General features: G+C 37.9%; 1 protein-coding gene across 4 annotated transcripts in view; it reads right to left on the bottom strand.

Annotated features, from left to right (window-relative positions):
• Nucleotides 1-19,525, bottom strand: part of ATP7A (ATPase copper transporting alpha) — a 151,490-nt gene that overhangs the window by 121,596 nt on the left and 10,369 nt on the right. For 2 of the 4 annotated variants that reach the window (XM_074391668.1, XM_074391670.1), the window contains exon 2: nt 14,387-14,493. The exons of 1 other annotated variant lie outside the window; for it this stretch is intronic. The gene's annotated coding sequence lies outside the window, so the exon portion shown is untranslated. The remainder of the gene's footprint in view (nt 1-14,386; nt 14,494-19,525) is intronic. One more of the 4 variants, XM_074391669.1, reaches the window with a different exon arrangement.

The raw sequence follows: 19,525 nt of genomic DNA, 5'->3' as shown, positions 1-19,525 counted from the left end.
CAGCTTTTTCCAAAACCTAAGAATAAGCAGGTCATATACAGTTCCTGCTTAAAAGCAGAAATGAGCAAAGGTTAAAAATAACAAAGAGGAGACTGCAATTAAGGAAGTGAAGAAAACAACAGTAAGAGAGGGCTGACAGAAAACATATCAAAAAAGGAAGTATTTGAGTGCTGGGCACTAAAATAATGAGCAGAATGTGATTCTTGAGTCTTCAAATTTGTAAGATTATTTAATCTTAAATTTGTAAGAGAATCAAAAATAAAATCAGACACAGTTTTGTTCAACCACAAAACGAGAATTTTTAAAAAGCTGCACCAACAAATCTCTCTATAATTAGTTTAAAAGCTTAGAAAGACAGGGCATGGTGGCTCATACCTGTAAACCCAGCACTTTGGGAGCCCCCCAGGCAGGCAGGCAGATCACCTACGTCAGGAATTTAAGACCAGCCTGGCCAACATTGTGAAACCCCATTGCTACTAAAAGTACAAAAAGTTGCCAGGTGTGCTGGTGCTTGCCTATAATCCCAGCTACTCAGGAGGCTGAGGCATGAGAATCAAGAATTGCTTGAAACCGGGAGGCAGTGTTTGCAGTGAGCTGAGATCATGCCACTGCACTCCAGTCTGGGTGACACAGCGAGACTCTGTCTCAAAAAAATAAACAAACAAAAAGTAAAAGCCTAGAAAAATTCAATTGTGAACAGAAAATAATACTCTTAGAGAAAGAGGGCTGGATGCAGTGGCTTATGCCTGTAATCCCAACACTTTGGGAGGCCAACGCAAGAGGATTGCTTGAGCACAGGTGTTCAAGACCAGCCTGGGCAACAAAATGAGACCCTGTCTCTATAAAAAATAAAAAAACTAGCCAGGCATGGTGGCACGTGACTGTGGTCCCAGCTACACAGGAGGCTGAGACAGGAGGATCACTTGGGACCAGGCAAGGCTGCAATGAGCCATGTTCACCCCACTGTACTCCAGCCTGGGTAACAGAGCAAGACGCTCTTCCCCCAGCAATAAAAAAAGAAAGAAAGGAGTTCCTAAACTGGTTGACGAAAACAGCATGACCTGTTGGGGATAGATTTGGGACAAAGGAATTTTTAACATTTGAATTAAATCTTCTGCTCCAAAACATAGAAAATTTACCAAATTAGGAACAAGTCATGGGTAAGTTACATTAAAACCCCATGAATGAGCAATTGCAGAGGTTGGCATGTTAAATGAAGATTTTGACATTAGAAGATAATATGATGGTTTGGAGTTGATAAAATATTCTTTTTTAGACTCAATTCAACAAATACCGATCAATCTGCATTGGGCACATAACTTTGGAAGTCATACTGCCTGGATAACTAAGACATTATCATCATCTCAACCTGCCTAAAAATAGTAAACCTGAGAGAACACCTTTCTTTTTCTGAGAAAAATCTATTCAAAAGACTCAAAGATCTGAATCTCTACCCTGACATATCATTTCCATCTGAGGCCTATGAGTTAACACTGTTTCCACAGAAACAAATTCTACTAGTGTGATATACTTAATTAATAAGCAAAGGAATGTAGTAATAGTATTCTTATATTCTCATAAGCTTTAAACTGTCTAATAATTTAAAGATATTTTCTATTTGGATTTTATAATGTGATGTTCTCAGATCCACAATCAACAAATCTTTTAAGGCAACTGGGAAAAAAATTGAAAATAATTGAAAATAATTGAAAACAAATCTTTTAAGGCAACTGGGAAAAAAAATTGAAAATCAAAGAAGATAGATAGACCTACCCTTTTATAAAACGGTTGTAATATTCCATTGTGTAGATGTGCTATTTTATTTAATGAGTTCCTTCTTGATTAACATTTAGGTTGTTTTCAGTTCTGTGCTATTATAAACCTCGATTCAATGAATATCCTTGTATATACATCTTCATGAGCATATCTTTTAGATAAAACTCCTGGAAGTGTAATTGCTAGGACAAAGGGCATATACATTCTAAACTTAGATAAATAGTTCCTACCCGCCCTCCAGAAAAACTGTATCAATTTATACTCCAACTAACAATATACATAAATAGTACTTATTTTTAATTTTTCCAGATGTTCTAAATATAAATAGTAATTATTAAGGCTTGTGATACATACTGTAAATTGCTCTCTGGAAAGATATCATTTCACACTTACACTAGCAGTATAGGAGAGTGTCTATCCACACTTTCATCAGATGTTATGAAAATTTTGTTAAGCTTTGTCAATCTGTTACATGAAAAATTATCATCTGTTTTTTACCTCCAATAACTTCGTGAGATTTTTTGACCAGTAGTATTCTTCAATTGTGAATCACCTGTTTACTTCCGTTGTGCATTTTTCTTTTAGGTGTTTACCTTTTTTGTTATAGATACACAAGAGATCTTTGCATAAGAAAGATATTCATCATTTACTTGTCACATACTGTTAGTCTTTTTTAAATTTCTTGTTTATCTTTTATCTATTTGTAGTTTTTTTCTCTATGTTGAAGGTTTCAATTTTTTTTTTTTCTTTTTCTGAGACAGAGTTTTGCTCTTGTTGCCCAGGCTTGAATGCAATGACACGAGCTTGACTCACTGCAACCTCTGCCTCCTGGGTTCAAGCAATTCTGCCTCAGCCTCCTAAGTAGCTGGGATTACAGGTGTGCACCATCATGCTCAGCTAATTTTGTATTTTTAGTAGAGACAGGGTTCCACCATTTGGTCAGGCCGATTTCAAACTCCTGACCTCAAGTGATCCACCCACCTTGGCCTCCCAAAGTGCTGAGATTACAGGCATGAGCCACCGCACCCAGCAAAGGTTTTAATTTTTAAGTATCATGCCTTTGGTATCAGGCTTTGGAAGGCCTTCCTTACCTCAACTTATACTCTCTTCTAGTACCTTTTGTACTTTACATTTAAATCCTTAACTCATCTAGAATTTATTTTAGTTTCAGTACGTAACATAAGAAACTTTTTTTCTTTAAAATCATTAACTGGTTGCTCCAATGTCATTTGTTAAGTAAGCTACTCTTTCCTCATCTACCTGAAAATCTACCACTATTTTATACTAAATTATTATTCAGGGGTCTCTTTTTGGATGTTTTCTTCCATTGATCTGTTTTTCTATTTTGGTACCGGTACTTTTTTTGCAGGGGGTAAAGTAATTCTTTAGAATTTTATTTTATTGGAGTAAGAACACTTACCATGAGAGTTAACACATTTTTAAGTGAACAATACATTAGGTACAATGTTACTTTTTAAAATTGTTGTATATTTTAATGCATTTTTTGCCTAATAAGGCACATCCCTCTTATCATCCTTCTTTTTCAGAATTTGTCTGTGTGTTTTCAAATATTTACTCTTTCATATGAACCTTAACATCATTGTGTCAGGTCCTCCCTCCATCAAAATCTCTTAAATTTATAGACAAACTTGAATAGAGTTAACCTCTTTTTACAATATTGAATCTTCCTGCAAATTTCTTATTAAGTTTATTCCTTCACGTATTTTTGGTTTTTTTGGGAGGGCACCCAAAAAAACCAAAAAACATACTAAGGAATAAACTAAATAAGAAGATATATGAATAAGAGCTTTTTTCATTATATTCTCTAGATGATTATTGTTGGTATATACATGATATAATTGTATAACTATTTTGATATATTTAACTGCCAACCTTATTAAACTCTCTAATATCTCTCTATATTAACTCAACCTTAGTAAACTCTGTAATTAGAGTGGATGTTTCAAGTAAACAAATACATCATCTAACACACATGAATTATATATAGAATGTATAAATTAACATAAATTTATATCTGTTCATTTTACAGTTCCTCTGAGACAGCTACTGTTAAGTCAGAGCATTTTACTGTTTACCTTATACCGTTTTGCACCTTTTGTCTTTTCATTACTATGAGCATATGTACTACTTTGATAATAAAAAGTAAGTTTTAAAAAAGTGTCACTTGCTGACCTGACCATACTACTTTCAGAAATATATCCTAAGGAAATAAATGGAGGGATAATGGAAAAATACTCAAAGATATAAATATAGTAATGTTCATCAGAGCAAACATAAGTGGATATATATTTTTGTTTTTGTTTTTGTTTTGAGACAGAGTCTCGCTCTGTCACCCAGGCTGGAGTGCAGTGGTGCAATCTCAGTTCACTGCAACTACCACCTCCCAAGTTCAAGCAATTCATGTGCCTCAGCCTCCCAAGTAGCTGGGATTACAGGCATGCACCACCACACCCGGCTAATTTTTTGTATTTTTAGTAGAGACAGGGTATCGCCATATTGGCCAGGCTGGTCTCAAACTCCTAGCCTCAAGTGATCCACTTGCCTTGGCCTCCCAAAGTGCCAGTATTACAGGTGTGAGCCACCACACAAGTGGATATAAGTTAAAAGACTAATAAAATGGGAATTGGTAAAATAAATAATATTCCATATATTGAGTAGAATACACAACTATTATATTGAAATTTTCTGACATACAAAGGCAGTCAATAATACAGTGAATATTAAAATGAGGGTTTTTTGTTTTTAAAAGGAGACCTACACAGACACACATGTATATACCTACATAGCAAAATTTGAAAGACTAAATAGTTACCTTAGGAGTAGTAATTCTGGTAGTACTCATAATTTCTGCTATACATTGGGAAGTTTCCTACAATACACGTGCCTTAATTATTTACAGAAATAAACAGAGTAACAACCCTTGTAGGGTTAAGCCCATAAATTCTAGGAATTAAAAGGTCAGCTCACTACCCATGTATATTCCTCAAACAAGGTTAAATCTCACTTTGGTTATCCCAATCCAATAAAACTCCTGAGCCATGTCTGGTTCCAGCAGGTTGTTTCACAAAGGTGGTATGGCATCTGATGGTTATGAAGAGATTTAAGTTTGTATGGATAAATAAAAAGAATTAGAACTGAATGAAGTCTTTTGAAAATTTAGTTTAAAATCTTAACCCTGTGAGAGGTATAAAAAATAAAAATAAAAATAAAATATTTTTCTCTCTAACACTTGAAATTTCAAGTTACTTATAAAAAGAAAGCATTTACCTTCCATCCCAGGCTGCCTGAACCGCAAGATAAACGCATTTCTGTAACAGAGTCTGAGAAACTTACATAGGTGTTACGCTCACAAAATTTATCACTAATTGACACAAACGGTCTACTGAAAGCTCAAGCAGTAGAAAAAGTTTATCTGGTATAACCAGTAAGTTCCACTGAAGTAAGAAGTTATTGATAAATAAATGTATGTATATATCCATATTCATATTTTTAAACTAAAAAACATTTCTATGACTTCATATGACATATTAGTTAATAAATCATTTGTTTTCTTTAATTAAACTGTACTATATATGCTACCAAGTTGATAATATAGATTTTGGGGGAGGGTGGTAATTAGTAGACCAGACCAAATATTAACACATACAACATGCCCATCATGGTGACAGTTGACAAGAGAGAGAGGGGTAGAGGGCTGTGTGTGTGTGTGTGTGTGTGAGAGAGAGAGAGAGAGAGAGAGAAAGAGACAGAGAGAGAGACAGAGAGAGACAGAACCATCCCATCACCTCCAAAATTCCCTCATGCTATGCCTTTACTTGATAATCAACGCTTCCCTATACCCCTAAACCCTGGCATCCACTGTTTTCCTCTCTGTAGTTTTGCTTTTTTAGCTATTCATATAAATGGAATGATTATTCATATAAATGGATAAATGAAATGATACACAGCCTTATGTATCTGGTCTCTTCCACTTAGCAAAATGCATTTTAAGATTCATCTATGTTATTGCACGAATCAAGGAGTGTATTCCATAGTATAAATATACAACAATCTATTTATCTTTTTCACCAGTTGAAAGAACTGGGTTGTTTCCAATTTTTGGTGACTAATGTTGAACAATGCTACTATAAACATTCATAGACAGGTTTTTGTGTAAACATTGGTTTTCATTTCTCTTGGAGAGATATCTAGAAGTAGGATTGCTGAGTCATATTGGAGATATAGGTTTAATTTCATAAGAAACTGCTAGCAAACTGTTTTCCAAAGTGGCTGTATTATTTTGTATTCCCATCAGCAACGTATAAAAGTTCCAGTTGCTCTGCATACTTGCCAACAATTGGTATTGCTGCTTTTGTTTGTTTGTTTGTTTTTCAGACCTTCTAATAAGTGTACAGTGGTATCTCACTTTACCTTTACTTATAGATGGTGTTTAGGATCACAGCAAAACTGAGCAGAAAGTATAGAGATTTCCTGAATACTTCCTACAACCATATACATATAACCTCCTTCGTTAGCAACATCACACACCAGAGTGGTACATTTGTTATAATTGTCATTTTGGTTTTAATTTTCATCTGCCTAATCATTTCCTTTATTTCCTGTTTTCATATCCTCTAGGTGAGGTGTCTATTCACATCTTTTGCTCATTTTGTTGTTTGATTGCTTCCTTGTTAAATTTGGAGGGCTTTAAAAGTTTATTATGGATACAAATCTTTGTCAAAAATGTGATTTGCAGCTGGGCACAGTGGCACATACCTGTACTCCCAGCTATTCAGAAGGCTGAGGTAGGAGGATGGCTTGAGGTCAGGAGTTCAAGTCCAGCCTGGAGAACACAGACTGTATCTCTTAAACAAAATTTGATTAAAAATATCTTCTCCAAGGCCAGCTGCGGTGGCTCACGCCTGTAATCCCAGCACTTTGGGAGGCCGAGGTGGGCAGATCACTTGAGGTCAGGAGTTTGAGACCAGCCTGACCCACATGGTGAAACCCTGTCTCTACTAAAAATACAAAAATTAGCCAGGCATGGTGGCATGCACCTGTACTCCCAGCTACTCAGGAGGCTGAGGCAGAAGAATCGCTTGAACCCAGGAGGCAAAGGTTGCAGTAAGCAGAGATCGCACCACTGCACTCCAGAGCCTGGGTGACAGAGTGAGGCTCTGTCTAAAGTATATAAATAAATATCTTCTTCTAGTTTATGGCTTTCTTTTCATTTTCTTTCACATAGCAACAGCTTTCATTTTAAAAAAGCCCAGTATATCCATTTTTTCATTTATGCATTATGCTTTTGGGATAATACAGATTTCTTTTTTTTTTTTTTTTTTGAGACGGAGTTTCACTCTTGTTACCCAGGCTGGAGAGCAATGGTGCGATCTCGGCTCACCACAACCTCCGCCTCCTGGGTTCAGGCAATTCTCCTGCGTCAGCCTCCTGAGTAGCTGGGATTACAGGCATGTGCCACCATGCCCGGCTAATTTTTTGTATTTTTTTTTAGTAGAGATGGGGTTTCACCATGTTGACCAGGATGGTCTCGATCTCCTGACCTCATTATCCACCCATCTCGGCCTCCCAAAGTGCTGGGATTACAGGCTTGAGCCACTGCGCCCAGCAATACAGATTTCTAATCACATTTCTTTTAAAGTCTTTCTTTGTACAAATCGAGTAACATTTCTCCTAACTAGCAGCCTTGGTCACAAAGCTAAGAATAATAAGCAAAAACTGCCACTAGTGTTGTTTAATGAGTATAGAGTTTCAGTTTGGGAAAATGAAGAAAGTTCTGGAGGTGTATGGTAGTGACAGTTGCACGACAATGTGACTATACTTAATGTCACAGAACTGGTACAGTTAAACATGGTTTAAATGGTACGTTTTATGGAATGTGTATTTTACCGTAAGTTTTTAAAACTTGGCACTGAGCAACAAAAATACGTCAGGGAAGTCTATACTCTAAGTTCAGGCACACTATTTGTCAGAAGAATATTTCAGGCAGTGATGAAACCAAGGCAATAGAGCCAAAGCTTCACTTTGGATTCATAAATGATGAATGAGGGATCCATTTCCAAGATAAGAGATGCCTGGTCAAAAGGCGCCATGCCAGGCCAGGCGCGGTGGCTCATGCCTGTAATCCCAGCACTTTGGGAGGCTGAGGCAGGCAGATTACCTAAGGTCAGGAGTTCAAGACCAGCCTGACCAACATGGAGAAACCCCGTCCCTACTAAAAATACAAACCTTAGCCCAGCGTGGTGGCGCATCCCTGTGATCCCAGCAATAACAGGTGAAGCACATGTCAGGTCATGTGTCTGTGTGTGTGTGTATGTGTGAGGTGGGGCTGGGTGTGGTGGCTCATACCTGTAATCCCAGCACTTTAGGAGGCTGAGTCAGGTGGATCACGAGGTCAGGAGTTCAGGACCAGCCTGACCAATATGGTGAAATCCCATCTCTACTAAAAATTAAAAAATTAGTTGAGCGTGGTGGCGCATGCCTGTAATCCCAGCTTCTCCAGAGGCTGAGGCAGGAGAATTACTTGAACCGGGACCTGGGAGGCGGCGGTTCCAGTGAGCCAAGATCGTGCTACTACACTCTAGCCTGGGCTACAGAGCGAGATTCTGTCTCAAAAATAAACAAATAAATAAATCAGATATAGGTATTCTGCTTAGAAAAGCAGTAAAGCACTAAAATACTTAATGTGCTTTAGAAAGTCTTTTTCAAAATCATTAATATAAAAATAATTTTGAGTTAACAAACTATTGCTGATGTTAGTATAAACTAACAGCAATTCCTACAGGGTTTCCAAAAGACAAGTTGGCAATATTTATCAAAAGCCTTAAAACACGCAGCCTGGGCAACATAGTAAGACCCTGTCTCTACAATGACATTTTTAAATTAGCCAGGTATGGTGGTGCACACCTATAGTCCCACCTACTCGTGAAGCTGAGGTAGGAGGATCACTTGAGGCTGCAGTGAGCCATGATCACACCTTCACACTCTAGTCTGGGTGACACAGTGGGACCCTGTCTCAAAAAAAAAAAAAAAGCCTTAAAACATGCATATCCTGTAACCCAGAAATTCCAGTTCTAAGAATATATTCAAAGGGGAGGAAAGGTACAGACAACTGTACTAAGATGTATGGCTAAGGATGCTTATCACAAGGTTGTTTACGTGAGTGAAAAACTGGAACCAACCTAAATATCAATATGGAATTGGAAAAATACATTGTCATATCACCATTAAAAACACATAGTTGTTTGCTTAATGACATCATTTCTGTGATAAGTGAAAAAAAGAGGCTACAAAGTCGAACATTGACAATAGTCCTATTTTTATTAAAATGTTATATAAATTTATATATACACATGAAAATGTGTATGTAAGAGAAAAATACTTTTGTTATAAAGCATACCAGATCAGTTGCTCTTTAAAAAAGAAGAAAAAGAGGCCAGGAACAGTGGCTCACACCTGTAATCCCAGTACTTTGGGAAGCCGAGGCAGGCGGATCACCTGAGGTTGGGAGTTTGAGATCAGCCTGACCAACACAGAGAAACCCCATCTCTACTAAAAAAAATATAAAATTAGCCGGGCATGGTGGTGCATGCCTATAATCCCAGCTACTCAGGAGACTGAGGCAAAAGAATCACTTGAACCCACGAGGCAGAGGTTGAGGTGAGCCGAGATTGCGATATTGCACTCCAGCCTGGGCAACCAGAGTGAAACTCCAAAGAAAGAAAGGGAAGGAAAGGAAAGGAAAGGAAAGGAAAAAAAGAAGGAAAGAGGGAAGGAAGGAGGGAAGGAAGGAAGGAGGGAGGAGAGAGAGAGAAAGAAAGAAAGAAAGAAGGAAGGAAGGAAGGAAGGGAAGGAGGGAGGGGAGGGAGAGAGAGAGAGAAAGAAAAAGAAAAGAAAAGAAAAGAAAGAAAGAAAGAAAAAGAAAGAAAGAAAGAAAGAAAGAAAGAAAGAAAGAAAGAAAGAAAGAAAGAAAAAGAAAAAAGAAAGAAAGAAAAAGAAAGAAAGACAGACAAGGAAGGAAGGAAGGAAAGGGGAAAAAGGGGAAAAAGGAAATGGGAAAAGGGGGGAAAGGGGAAAGGGAAAAGGAAAGGAAGGATACCAGAATCTTAATAGTGGCTAATCCCTGGATGGTGGAATTCACAGTGATTTTCTACTTTCTTCATTTAGTCAGCACATAATTATAGAAGTCCTATTTTGTTTCAGGTACTAATCTAGGTACTGGTGATACAGCAGTGAAGAGGGTCACTGTCTCTTCTTTCATGGGGCTCACATTCTTGTGAGGAAGACAGACAATAAGCAAACAAAGGAATGTACAAAATCAAGTAGTGAGCTGGGCATGGTGGCTCACGCATGTAATCCCAAAATTTTGGGAGGCTGAGGCAGGAGGCTCACTTGCAATCAGGAGTTCAAGATGAGCCTGGCCAACATGGTGACACAACACAAAAATTAGCCAGGTGTGGTGGTGTGCACCTGTAATCCCAGCTACTTGGGAAACTGGGGCAGGAGAATCTTGAACAAGGAAGGTGGAGGTTGCAGTGAGCTGAGATTGCACTACTGCGTTTCAGCCTGGATGACAGAGACTCTGTCTCAAAAAAAAAAAAAAAAACTGCAAAAGTCAAGTAGTGATAAACACTGTAAGAAAAAATAAATCTCAGAAAGGAGAGATATCTAAATATTGATTGGGGCTGGGGGAGGTGGCTCATGCCTATAATCCCAGCACTTTGGGAGGCCGAGGTGGGCAGATCACTTGAGGTCAGGAGTTTGAGACCAGCCTGGCCAACACGACAAAACCCTGTCTCTACTAAAAATACAAAAATTAGATGAGCATGGTGGTAGGCACCTGTAATCTCAGCTACTCAGGAGGCTGAGGCAGGAGAATCGTTTGAACTTGGGAGACAGAGGTTGCAGTGAGCTGAGACTGCCCCACTGCCTGAGCAACAGAACAAGACTCCGTCTCAAAAAGCAAATGAATAAATAAATATTGACTGCATTTTGTTTTTACATTGACCATTTATCAATGTTCTAATCAGAAAAAAAAGAACTTTTATTTTGGAAAAGTAAATGTATTTCAAGGATGCCTTTGTAGGATTTATGCGTCAGATCCCCATTAAGATCTCTGAATGACAAAAATGTAAAGGGTATACTTCAGTTATTTGGAAATTCCCTTCTCCAAAATACCTCATTCTTCAGTGATACTCAATAAAAGATACTATAGATTTGTACAGATTACAAAAGACTATGAGCCACACTGGAAACTCAGTTTCTTGATATTCCCAGAGGCTCACCTAAAACTGCTCCACTTAATATAGAAGAATCTAATAAACCCCAAAAGAGTTGTTTAGTTTCAATTCTGAAACTGTAGATTTGTCACTCTAAAGAAATTTATTGAGATCACTTTACGGAGATGAAAAAAAAAGTCTTATTACTTTCTGCAAATGCATATAATGAGCCAAGTCTTTCCTTAGTTCTCTGAGAGCATAAAGTTTTGAGACAAAAGAGTCTGGAGATAAAGGCAAAAAGAGACCTAGAGTTGAAACCACTGAAACACTTACTTACTTATTTATTTAGATACAGAGTCTCACACTGTTGCCCAGGCTGGAGTGTAATGGCGTGATCTAGGCTCACTGCAACCTCAGCCTCCCACTTTCAAGCAGTCACAGAAACACTTTATAAGCAGAATGCTGCAGAAGTTCAAAGAAATAAATTTCTAAGTGCACCCTCCATTGATAAATAATAAAAAAGTATATGCAAGTTTGAAAGCCTGGATATTACAGACCCTCCCCTCCCCATCAGGAGGATAAGGGCATGGGTTCTGATGATGGCTTTTTGCTGAGCAGTTTTTACTCTGTACTAGTATCCCTTACTGAATAAACAAACTGCATTCGGAAAACTGTGGAGCAGAGTTAGTGGTATACCTAATGACTCCAAAGGACGAGTGACTCCCACAGAGAAGAAGCCTATAACCCTGGCTTCATTAGCACCATTTAATCAGGAAAACCAAAAAGGTACCAGGTAGGTTTACACCACCAACCCTATACATACTAGCATTTGACTCATGTTGGTGAAGATTATAAAACTCTTCATATGTGGTGTATGTTAGTAAACCACCTTGGTGGTTATGCAAAGTTATCTTTCCTCTTGGGAAAGAACATAATCAATCTTGCCAATACTTTCTTAAAGCAGTTGACATATTGGGAGAAAATCTATAATTTTTATAACTGAAATATTTACATGGTATGATTACAAAGTAGTATACTGTGAGGCGGGTGGATCACGAGGTCAAGAGATCGAGACCATCCTGGCCAACACGGTGAAACCCCGTCTCTACTAAAAATACAAAAAATTAGCTGGGCATGGTGGTGCGTGCCTGTAATCCCAGCTACTCAGGAGGCTGAGGCAGGAGAATTGCCTGAACCCAGGAGGCGGAGGTTGCGGTGAGCCGAGATCGCGCCATTGCACTCCAGCCTGGGTAACAAGAGCGAAACTCCGTCTCAAAAAAAAAAAAAACAAAAAAAAAAAAACAAAGTAGTATACTGATGTATTTTTCAGTATACTTAGACTTTTCATAACATTCTTATTTTTCACATATTTTCTCTTTTCATCTCAAGGTCCAAAGAACAATTTTCAGCATGAAGGAAGCAAACATTCCATAAATATAGTCTAGATCTACATCCCCACCCATACCCAACCTTTCAATTCCTTTCATGTCCTGTTTTAAAGACTTAGGCTGGCCAGGCTTGGTGGCTCATTCCTGTAATTTCAGCACTCTGGAAAGCCTAGGTCAGGAGTTCAGGAGTTCAGTTACCCTGAGGTCAGAAGTTCAAGACTGGCCTGGTCAACATGGTGAGACCCCATCTCTACCCAAAATACAAAAATTAGCCAGGTGTGGTGGTGCATGCCTGTAGTCCCAGCTACTCAGGGGGCTGATGCAGGAAAATCACTTGAACCCGGGAGGTGGAGGTTGCAGTGAGCCGAGATCATGCCACTGCACTCCAGCCTAGGAAACAGAGCAAGACTCCATCTTGGGAAAAGAGAAAAAAAAGACTTAGGCCAATAAAGGTGAAAATCTGGTAACACTCTCTCTTGTTCAAAGCTTAATCACTGTCAGGACAGATAAGGATGAAAAACTATGTACTAGAAATGCGTAGGAGATCAGCTTCAGGAAAGGAGTTTTTAAGAAAGGAAAAGGTAATTTAAAATTGTCAAGGACAACTGCTTAGCCAAGTATTTTATACAGATAAAAAAGAATGAATTCACAGAAGTCCCATATCATTTCATAGCCCTGAGAGTTTTCAACTGGCAGGTTTCAAGTGATTTGTAATCATAAGCAAGCAGAATCCCAAATATTGATGGCTAAGGAAAATATACTGAATTGTTAGAAATAAAAGAAATCGTGTGCTAATTCAAATGCACACTTGTTCAACAGAAATCAAGACAAGTAACCATCAGCAACAATATTTATGGAATCTAAATATTTACTATTTCTGTAAATTCATCGTAAATTGCAGGAAATTTCCCTTTCCATAATCCATTCCTCAGTTTCGTGGTTGTGTGTTTTCTTAGTTAGAAATCACTAAGATGAACTTTGTCATCTCACAAAACTAACACTACAAAAATAGGTTGAAATCTTTAGAAACCTAGTTCTGGCAGAATTTTAAAAGTGCTTTACTTAAAAGGGAATTATTCACCCCCCCCCCATTTTAGACAGGCAATTTTCACAGAGTAGATATTCCCTTCAGTTAGTTTGATTAAAAGGGGATTCATCTTTTTAATTCTGAAAACAATTGTAGGGAGTCAAGCTATAATCAAATTCTAAATTTTGCTTTAGTATATTCTGTTGTATCTGTGAAATAAATTATTAAAACACCTCTTGACTATCTGCACTTTATCTTTCGATGAAGGCTATATACACGTACATGTGTGTGCACATACACACAAAAACATAAACCTAAATAAGACATAAGCTGAACTTACTAACATCCTCTGTCTAAAAACTAATTCTGTCTAATGTTTTATCATTGACAACACCTTCTTTTGAAATCAATATAAATATGAATGAAGGAAATTAAATGTGGACATATCAGCACAAAAAAGGTAAACAGGCTGTCTTAAAAAAAAAGAGAGAGAAAGAAAAAAAAGAAAAGGGTAAAGAGAGTAAACTAGAAATAACCATATTTTGGCATCACTGAAACAAATTGTATCTAGCCAGATATTTTTAAATTAGTTTCCTGAACATGCACACACAACAGTAAATTTGACAAACGTGGCTAATCTGAAAAGCTTCATATCACAATTATGAGTCAGGTTCCTAAAGAGTGGAAAGAGCGTGGGCAGTATAAAAAGACAAATGGAGAATCAAAACTGCCAATTTATAATAATAAAGGGAAAAAATTGTGCATGGGAGAAGGAAAGCTGATTTGCCTAGTCACAATCTAGGGTGCAAATGGAACTATAACAGAAAATAATAATAATATATCTTTACATTCATATAGCATATTTGTTTGCCAATAAATCTTTCATAAATTATGTCATCTGAGACAGCAGATACATTTATTAGATCATTCATTCATTCAATATACATTGAAAAGAATACCTTTGGTATCAGAAAGACTTGAATTTGAATCCCAATTCTGTTGCTTACTAGTTAGTTGCATACCTTCAGCAAATTGTTTGGTCTCTTCCGATGCTCAGTTTCCTCATCTGAAAAATACAGATAACTCTTATTCATGAGACTGCTGAATGGTGTATATGAAATAACATGTGTAAAATGCATGGGCATAATTCCATTTTCACCTTACTAATATGGCTAAGTATATGTATCTTTTAGGCTCGGAACTAGTCTCAGTTGGGAATTAAAAGGTGAATGAATATGACACAGGCTTTAAGTAGGACAGGGATGCAAGATATGCTGGTGGCCTAAAGGATGAAGGAAGGGAATTCAGGGAAGGCTTCGCAGAAGAGATGCTTTAATTGTGTTTTTTTCGCCCTCTCCAATGTAAAAAATAAATGTCAAATGGAGAAAAACAGAAATATAGATAAGCAAATATAAAAAATAAACAATCAATTGGTTTATCACTGAGAAATAATAAAGGCTAACATGTTGAGGGGGTGTGTGTGTGTGTCTGTGTGTCTGTGTGTCTGTGTATGTCTGTGTGTGTGTGTAATTCTAGGAGGGTATAATATGTGTGTATACATATAAACACACATTTTTTTGAGACAGGGTCTCACTCTGTTGCCCAGGCTGGAGTGCAATGGCACAGTAACAGCTCACTGCAGCCTCAACCTCCTAGGCTCAAGCAATCCTCCCACCTCAGCCTCCTGAGTAGCTGGGACTCCAGGCATGTACCACATGCCCAGCTAATTTTTTATTTTTTGTAGAGATGAGGTTTCCCTATATTGCCCAGGCTGCTTAAACTCCCAGCCTCAAGCAACACTCCTGCCTGCTCCTCCTAAAGTGTTGGGATTACAGGAGTGAGTCACCACACCCAACAACATACACATTTTTAACAAAAATGATACAATATTCTGTTTAATAGCATCTTTTCTTTTAACACTATATAATAAATGTTTTTTCTATGACAGTAAATATTAATATATATCAATAGCTAACACTTTTGGCAGAGCATGGTGACTCACACCTGTAACCCCAGCACTTTAAGAGGCCAAGGCAGGAGGATTCCTTGAGGCCAGGAGTTCAAGATCAGCCTGAGCAACATACCAAGACCCCGTCTCTACAAAAAATTTAAAAACTAAAAAATAAATAAAAGAAAATAGCTAATATTTTTATTTTTATTTTTATTTTTTTTGAGAGAATCTGGCTGTGCTGCCCAGGCTGGAGTGCAGTAGCATGATCTTAGCTCACCATAGCCTCCACCTCCTGAGTTTACATGATTCTCCTGCCTCAATCTCCCAAGTACCTAGGATTGCAGGTGCCCACCACCACACCTGGCTAATTTATATATATATATATATATATATATATATACACACATGCATATATATATATATATATATATATATATTTTTTTTTTTTTTTTTTAGTAGAGACAGGGTTTGGCCACGTTGGCCAGGCTGGTGTCAAACTCCTCATCTCAAGTGATCCATTCACCTCGGCCTCCCAAAGTGCTGGGATTACAGGCGTGAGCCACTGCGCCCAGCCTAGCTAATAGTTTTAAGTAATCAAATGTTGACAACAACCTCATAGGATAGATACAATTACTATGTCTGTTTTATAGATGACAAAATTGAGATACAGAGAGGTTAAGGAAATTTCCCAAGGTCACATAGTTAGTAAGTGACAGATTTGAAATTTGATCCCAGTAAGCCTGGTCCAGAGTCTGTGCTTTCAACCACTAATATATATGCCATAATTTTTAAAGGCTGATGAGAAGTCCACTATATGAATGTATCATAATTTAACCCATCCACTATTGTTAGATAAACTGGGTCTTGAAGACTGAGTAGGAGTTTTCCACAAGAATGGAAATAAATTTCAGACAAAGGAGCCATGAATAAAGTTACAGAGTTGTCAAACCACATGGCATATTTAAGGACTACCGCTGGTATGGCTGAGGCATACAGCATAAATGATAACAAGGAGGTTGTAAAGGTAAATGAGGTCAGATCATGAAGGACAAATTTGATAGGGGCAAGCCTGGAGTCAGGAAGACCAGTTAAAATGTTATCACCCCACAATGGAGTATTATTCAGCCATAAAAAGGAATGAAATTCTCACACATACTACAACGTGGATAAAAGTTTGAGACATTATGCTAAGTAAAATAAGCCAGACACAAAAAGGCAAATATTGTATGATTCCGTTTATTAAAACTACCTAGAAATGCTTACAAACTGTTGGTGGGAATGTAAATTAGTTCAGCCACTGTGGAAAGCAGTTCGGAGATTTCTCAAAGAACTTAAAACAGAACTACTGTTTGACCCAGCAATCCCATTACTGAGTATATATACAAATGAAAATAAATTGTACTACCAAAAGGAGACATGCACTTGTATGTTTACTGCAGCACTATTCACAATAGTAAAGACATAGAATCAACCTAGGTGCCTATCAATGGTGAATTGGATAAAGAAAATGTGGTATATACACACCATGGAATACCATGCAGCCATAAAAAATAAAATAAAATCATGTCCTTTGCAGCAACGTGGAATGAGCTGGGGGCCATTATCCTATGCAAACTAACACAGAACAGAAAACCAAATACTACCTGTTCTCACTTATAAATATCACATGTTCTCACTTACAAGTGGTAGCTAAACACTGGGTACTCATAGACATAAAGATGGCAACCATAGATACTAGGGACTACTGGGTTGGGAGGGAGTGGGGCAAGGGCTGAAAAACTATTGTGTCCTCTGCTCAGTACCTGGATGTCAGGATCAATTGTACCCCAAATCTCAACATCATGCAATATACCCAGGTAACAAACCTGGACATGTACCCTCTGAATCAAAAATAAACATCAAAATTATTTTTCAAAAAGTACCTAGACTAGGTAAATTCATGGAGATAGAAAGTAGAATGAGGTTACTAGGGGGTGAGAGAAGGCAGAATGAGAAGGTATTATCCAATGGGTACAGAGTTTCAGTTTGGGATGATGAAAAAAAATCTGGAAATGCATAGCGATAATGATTGTACAACATTGATAATGTACTCGATGTCACTGACTTGTACCTTTAAAAATGGTTAAAATGGGGTCGGGCACAATGGCTCATGCCTGCAATCCCAGCACTTTGGGAGGCCAAGGCGGGGAGATCATTTGAGGTCAGGAGTTCGAAACCAGCCTGGCCAACGTGGTGAAACCCCGACTCTACAAAAATATAAAAATTAGCCAGGGGTGGCATGTGCCCGTAATCCAACCTATTCAGGAGGCTCAGGCAGAAGAACTGCTTGAGCCTGGGAGGCGGAGGTTGCAGTGAGCAGAGATCGCACCATTGCACTCCATCCTGGGTGACAGAGCGAGACTCTGTCTCAAAAAAAAAAGAAAAGGTTAAAATGGTCAACATTATATTACATATATTTTACCACAATTTTTTTGACAGGCTCCTGCCCCAAAGGGAAATTATTAGGAACTGAATGGAGACAGAGAGGAGAAGACCAATTTAAGAAATTTTAAGAACTAGACAATAAATTTGGTGATTGAATGTGAAGGGAGGGAAAAATAACTCTTAGGTTTCGGGGTAGACAGGAATGGCATTATTAGTTTCCTTTTATAGGTAAGGAAACAAAGCCCCCAAAGCACAAAGTAATTTGTCCAAAGTCACAGTTTGTTAATAGCAGAATGAACTGAGATGCCAGAAATCTGATTCAAATTAGTGTTCTTTCCACTATAACATAATACATCCAAAAAGAATATTATATTTGTGTAGTATTCTTTAATTTATGAAGTATTTTTGCATATATTATTCCACTTGATACTGATAACCTGTGAATTAGACGGGGCAGGTATTATCATTTTCTTTGATGAGCATACTTAAATAGAATAGGAACATTTATGCAACTCCTTGAAATCCTTAGACAAAGATGTAAATTTTATCTGTCGGATTAGAGGGGAGTCTTAAAGTGTGAAGCAAAGAGATTCAAATGATAAACGTGTTGGGACTATCATGGCTGCTGTATGTAGTAGGTATTGAAGGGAATACAGGACTAGAAATACAAGTGGTTTGAGTAGCTTCCAGGGTTGCCACATTGCATAAGTCCATGTCATAATTTTTACAGACAGTGGCTGCTGCCCACTAGATTTGTATAACGCAACAGCCATGGATGAAATAAGGTAGGCGTCTCAAACCTGCAAATCGAGATCTACTGGTAGATCTAGACACCTCACCTCCTATAAAACTCCCTGTTGGTTCCCCACAGTATCTTATCTCTGCTACAATCTCAGCTAAGATTCCCAGTGTGAAAGGAAGAATAGCACAGCCAGCAACTATTTCTCAGGGACTACACTGTCAGTATCTGTCCTGATCTCATGACTGAGATTAAAAGAAGCTCCTCCTTATAACAAGGTTAAAGATCACCATAATAAAAGATTGGGAGGAGACAAAGGTGGTCTGATATGATCATTTCTACTTTTCTGGTGGAAAAAATGTCTTAAAAGCACCTGAATAAGCAGCTGTGCATGATGGCTCATACCTGTGTACTCCCAGCACTTTGGGAAGGCTGAGGCAGGAGAATCACTTGAACGCATGGGTTCAAAACCAGCCTGGGCAACAAAGTAAGATCCTGCCTCTACAAAAAAAATTTTTTTTAATTAGCCAGGCATGGTGGCACATGCCTGTGATCCTATCTACTTGGGATGCTAAGGTAGGAGGATCGCTTGAGCCCAGGAGGTTGAGGCTGCAGTGAGCTGTAATTGTGCCACTGCACTCTAGCCTGGGCAATAAAGCCAGACTCTGTCTCCAAAAAAAAGTTCCTGAACAATACTGTCAAATGTTCTTAGAGCATTATTATACTTACATTAAATCCAAAGGTAACAAGAAAAAATGCAGGTCATAACAGGTGTTAATTTGGCAATCCATTTATGCCTTAAGCCATGTTAAGAGAGTATTAACACAGGTTACAAACAATACTTACTTACATAAGCTTCTGATCAAGTTGAATTTGGGTGAAATACAAAACTGGGACACAACTGGTCTAGCCAGATGCTTCAAATATAGAAGGTAATCTAAAATTGACCAGATGCTTCAAATGTAGAACATAAACTAAGCCAAC

The sequence above is a fragment of the Saimiri boliviensis genome, chromosome X (genome assembly GCF_048565385.1).
Source record: "Saimiri boliviensis isolate mSaiBol1 chromosome X, mSaiBol1.pri, whole genome shotgun sequence".
NCBI lineage: Eukaryota > Metazoa > Chordata > Mammalia > Primates > Cebidae > Saimiri > Saimiri boliviensis.
The sequence above is the reverse complement of the archived record's forward strand: the minus strand, read 5'-3'. Positions and strand labels throughout refer to the sequence as shown.